The sequence below is a fragment of the Triticum dicoccoides genome, chromosome 7B (genome assembly GCF_002162155.2).
Source record: "Triticum dicoccoides isolate Atlit2015 ecotype Zavitan chromosome 7B, WEW_v2.0, whole genome shotgun sequence".
In the NCBI taxonomy this organism is placed as follows: Eukaryota; Viridiplantae; Streptophyta; class Magnoliopsida; order Poales; family Poaceae; genus Triticum; species Triticum dicoccoides.
Genome location: NC_041393.1, coordinates 761,591,251 through 761,596,828, shown reverse-complemented (window position 1 = coordinate 761,596,828; position 5,578 = coordinate 761,591,251).

Below are 5,578 nucleotides of genomic sequence, written 5' to 3'. Positions count from 1 at the left end.
GGAGCACCCCCTACAACCCATGTGGCCCCCCCGGGACAGGTGGACCCACCCGGTGGACCCCCGGGACCCTTCCGGTGGTCCCGGTACAATACCGATAACCCCGAAACTTGTCCCGATGCCCGAAACAGGACTTCCCATATATAAATCTTTACCTCCGGACCATTCCGGAACTCCTCGTGACGTCCGGGATCTCATCCGGGACTCCGAACAACATTCGGGTTACTGCATATACATATCCCTACAACCCTAGCGTAACTGAACCTTAAGTGTGTAGACCCTACGGGTTCGGGAGACAAGCAGACATGACCGAGACGACTCTCCGGTCAATAACCAACAGCGGGATCTGGATACCCATGCTGGCTCCCACATGCTCCACGATGATCTCATTGGATGAACCACGATGTCGAGGATTCTATCAACCCCGTACGCTATTCCCTTTGTCTATCGATATGTTACTTGCCCGAGATTCGATCGTCGGTATCCCAATACCTCGTTCAATCTCGTTACCGGCAAGTCACTTTACTCGTACCGTAATGCATGATCCCGTGACCAGACACTTGGTCACTCTGAGCTCATTTTGATGATGCATTACCGAGTGGGCCCAGTGATACCTCTCCGTCATACGGAGTGACAAATCCCAGTCTTGATCCATGTCACCCAACAGACACTTTCGGAGATACCCGTAGTCTACCTTTATAGTCACCCAGTTACGTTGTGACGTTTGGCATACCCAAAGCACTCCTACGGTATCCGGGAGTTACACGATCTCATGGTCTAAGGAAAAGATACTTTGACATTGGAAAACTCTAGCAAACGAACTATACGATCTTGTGCTATGTTTAGGATTGGGTCTTGTCCATCACATCATTCTCCCAATGATGTGATCTCATTATCAATGACATCCAGTGTCCATAGTCAGGAAACCATGACTATCTGTTGATCAACGAGCTAGTCAACTAGAGGCTCACTAGGGACATGTTGGTGTCTGTTATTCACACATGTATTACGATTTTCGGATAACACAATTATAGCATGAATAAAGACAATTATTATGAACAAGGAAATATAATAATAATGCTTTTATTATTGCCTCTAGGGCATATTTCCAACAACCTGACCCTGCTTTTGCTACTTCACCTATCTGTGTTACTGATAAGGATTATGAATTCTCTGTTGATCCTGAAATAATTACTTTGGTTGAGTCTGATCCTTTTTATGGCCTTGAATCTGAAACTGTTGTGACACATCTTACCAAGTTAAATGATATAGCCACCCTGTTTACTAATGATGAGAAGTCTCGCTATTATTATATCCTTAAGATATTTCCTTTCTCATTAAAGGTTGATGCTAAGACTTGGTTTAATTCTCTTGATCTTGGTTGTGTGCGTAGTCCCCAGGATATGATTTATTACTTTTCTGCTAAATATTTCCCTGCTCATAAGAAAAAAGCTGCCTTGCGGGAAATATATAATTTTGTGCAAATCAAAGAAGAGAGTCTTCCACAAGCTTGGGGAGGCTTCTCCAATTACTTAATGCTTTTCCTGATCATCCTCTTAAGAAAAATGAAATACTTGATATCTTTTATAGTGGACTAACCTATGCTTCCAAGGACTACTTGGATAGTTGTGCTGGTTGTTTTTTCAGGGAAAGAACAGTCGACGAAGCTGAATTACTATTGAATAATATGTTGACTCATTAAAATAATTGGACTCTTCCTGAGCCAATTCCTGAGGCAATTGCTGAACCAATTGAGCCAACTCCTGAGCCTATTCCTAAACCCACTCCGAAGAAGAGAGGTGTTCTATTTCTCAGTCCTGAAGATATGCAAGAGGCAAAGAAATCAATGAAAGAAAAAGATATAAAAGCTGGAGATGTTAAGAATTTACCACCTATTGAAGAAATACATGGTCTTAATATACCACCTGTCGAAGAACCACATTGTCTTGATAACTCAACACATGTAGTAAAGGTAAATTCTCTCTATAGACATGATAAAGTTGAAATTCCCTCTACTAAATTTCATAGCCCATGCTTAGATGAATTTGATGACTTTATGGCTAGACAAGAAAGTTTTGGTGCTTATGTTGGTAGAGAATTAAAGAATAATGCTTTCGAGATAGGACGTGTGAGTGATTATATGGCTAGAGTTAAAGGTGAACTTAAAATCATTAGCAAATATGCTTCTATGGTTGCTACTCAAGCTGAGCAAGTACTTAAAGCTCAAAATGATTTGCTCGATGAATTAAATAATAAACATGACTTTGCTGTTAGAGTGGCTACTAGAACTGGTAGAATGACTCAGGAACCTTTGTATCCTGAAGGCCACCCTAAGAGGATCGAGCAAGATTCTCAGAGAAATAATTTAGAGGCACCTAGCTCTTCTAAAGATAAGAAAAAGAAAAACCATAGGACTTTGCATGCTTCTAGTGAACCTGTTGTAGACACACCTGAGAATCCCAATGATATTTCTATTTCTGATGCTGAAACACAATCAGGTGATGAACATGAACCTAGTGATAATGTTAATGATAATGTTCATGTTGATGCTCAACCTAGCAAAAATAATGAAGTAGAAGTTGAACCTGTTGTTGATCTTGATAACCCACAATAAAAGAATCAATGTTATGATAAGAGAGATTTCGTTGCTAGGAAGCACGGTAGGAAAGAGAACCATGGGTTCAGAAAGCCATGCCCTTTCCTCCTAAACCATCCAAGACAAAGGATGATGAGGATTTTGAGCGCTTTGCTGAAACGATTAGACCTATCTTCTTACGTATGCGCTTAACTGATATGCTTAAAGTAAACCCTTATGCTAAATATATGAAGGATATCATTACAAACAAAAGAAAGATACCGGAAGCTGAAATTTCCACCATGCTAGCTAATTACACTTTTAAGGGTGGAATACCAAAGAAACTTGGAGATCCGGGGGTACCAACTATACCATGGTCCATTAAAAGAAATTATGTTAGAACTGCTTTATGTGATCTTGGAGCCGGTGTTAGTGTTATGCCTCTCTCTTTATATCGTGGACTTGAATTGAGCAAGTTGACACCTACTGAAATATCTTTGCAAATGGATGATAAATCAACTGCCATACCTGTCGGTATTTGTGAGGATGTGCCTGTTGTGGTTGCAAATGTCACTATCTTAACGGACTTTGTTATTCTTGATATTCCCGAGGACGATAGTATGTCAATTATCCTTGGTAGACCCTTTTTGAATACTGCAGGGGCTGTTATTGATTGCAACAAAGGCAATGTCACGTTTCATGTTAATGGTAATGAGCATACATTACACTTTCCGAGGAAACAATCTCAAGTTCATAGCATCAATTCTATTGGAAAAGTTCCAACTATCATTATTGGAGGTTTTGAATTTCCTCTCCCTACTGTCAAGAAAAAGTATGATATTCTTATTGTTGGGGATGTTCATATCCCCGTTGAGGTAAGTTAGTGTTATTCGAAATTTCTCCAGTTCCGTGTTATTCGGAATGAGTTTGTTAACAAGACTTGATCAACCTTGTTAGTGGATTCATTTTGATGATCATGAGATGGATGAAACTAGAAGGCACAACCTTCTGTACCCTCTTTTTACTTTTTGTTATTTAAAATAAATAAAGCAAAAATAGTATTATCTGTCTTTTTTCTGAATTATCCGTGCAATAAAAAAGTATCCCAAAAATAAAAGTGCTCCAAATGCCCTGCGAATTTAGTATGATTTTTTATGGAATATTTGAGGATTTTAGGCACTGAAATCACTGCAGGAGGGTCAAGCACCAGGCCACGAGAGTGGAGGGCGCGCCCACACCCCCTGGGCGCGCCCCCCTGTCTCGTGGGCCCCTGGTGGCCCCACTCCACTTATGCCAGCACCCACACACTCCATCTTCTTCCAAAAAAAATCCCCATACAGCTCAAGCACGAGTTCTAGCTCATTTTGCAGCAATTTTTGATCTCCTTGCTCAAAGCTCCATTCACAAAACTACTTTGGGAGATTGTTGCTTGGTATGTGACTCCTCCATTGGTCCAATTAGTTTTTGTTCTAGTGCTTTATTCATTGCAAATTTTTACTACATAGGTGACCCTGTTCTTGAGCTTGCATGTTAAATTTATGAGGTCCCAAGTAATTCTAATGCATGATATAGGCTCTAGGCACTTGTAGGAGTAGTTTCTACCAATCTTGTTTAGTTTTATTCACTTTTATTTTGAAGTTACTAAAATTTCAGAAATTTTTCAGAAAAAAATATGTCTAGGAGAATGTATCAAGGTGGTTCCTCAATAAAGAAAGGACCCAGGCTTGCTATGTGTGAGCAAGACGATGAACTACCGAGGGACGCAGAAGTACGAGCTTGTGAGTGGCCATCCGACGATTTTATGGTCGAAGCAGGCTTTAAGGAGGAATTTGACGCGTATGTGCGTAATGCCGATCTGGAGGACTTCTTACAAGATAAGTGTCCTCAGTACTATCAATTGACTGATTCATTTGTGCGAAGGTTTAAATACAAATGTACACATAATTCTCCGAGTGTCCTATTTGATATCTATGATACATCTTATACCATGGACTTAAAGGATTTTACAACTGCTTGCAAACTTCCACAGTGGGGCAATATTAATCATCCTGACAAATCTGAATTTAGAGATTTCCTTGCTAGTATCACTGTGGCAGAATCTAGGGATATTGCACAAGCTACCATAGGGAGCATTCATTTTCCTGCTATACATTATTTTGCTCTTTTCATTGGTAGATGCATTAAGGTAAAGATGAAGCATGTCATATGTGTGTGTCTGATCTTTGTGTCCTTAAGAGTGCTGTGTTAGGTTATAAAGATTATAACTTGGGGGCAATAGTTGCACATAGTTGCATAATAACGGTAGAGCTGGAGATTTATTTGGATGAATTTATGTGACCCGTGTGGCAAATTATCTTGGTATAGCCCCACGAGAGGGGGATATGATATTGCCTCCAACTTATTTAGATTATGACGCTATGGTCCAACATCATTTTCTTAAGAGGAATGAACAATTCCTCCAGTATCGACTAATCTTTGACAGACGTAGCGCTGTCCATGTTACTCTTCCTGCTCCTTTCCTTTTTAATTAACAGGCGAAAGGAAGATATGTTGTTACCAGGGAGGAAGCAGCTGAACACGAGGGGAGAGCGGAGGCGGCTCGCCAACATGCCGCAGCTCAGGAGGCATTTGCTGCTGCATCTCAGTACGACCCCAGTTACAACTACGGATATCAGCCAGGCTATCCTTGGCATTAGACCAACTTAGGCCAAAAGCCTAAGCTTGGGGGAGTACACATTTCTCACCGACTTTACGTTCATGTTCACACACTATTCTAGTCGTCGGTGCTCATACTCTTTCATTGTATTATCCATGCTAGTTTAATTTTCTTTTTCTAGTTTTCTTCTTGTGTGTCTGATAAACCTTAAGAAAAACCAAAAAAATTAGTTAGTTTAATTTCCATGCTTTTAGTAGAATTAAAATGAAAACCCAAAAAGATTTCTCCTTCTTCTTCTTACTTGTTGGGAGCTTTCCCGTGTAAATAGTTTTGTTTTCTTTTCTTTCCTT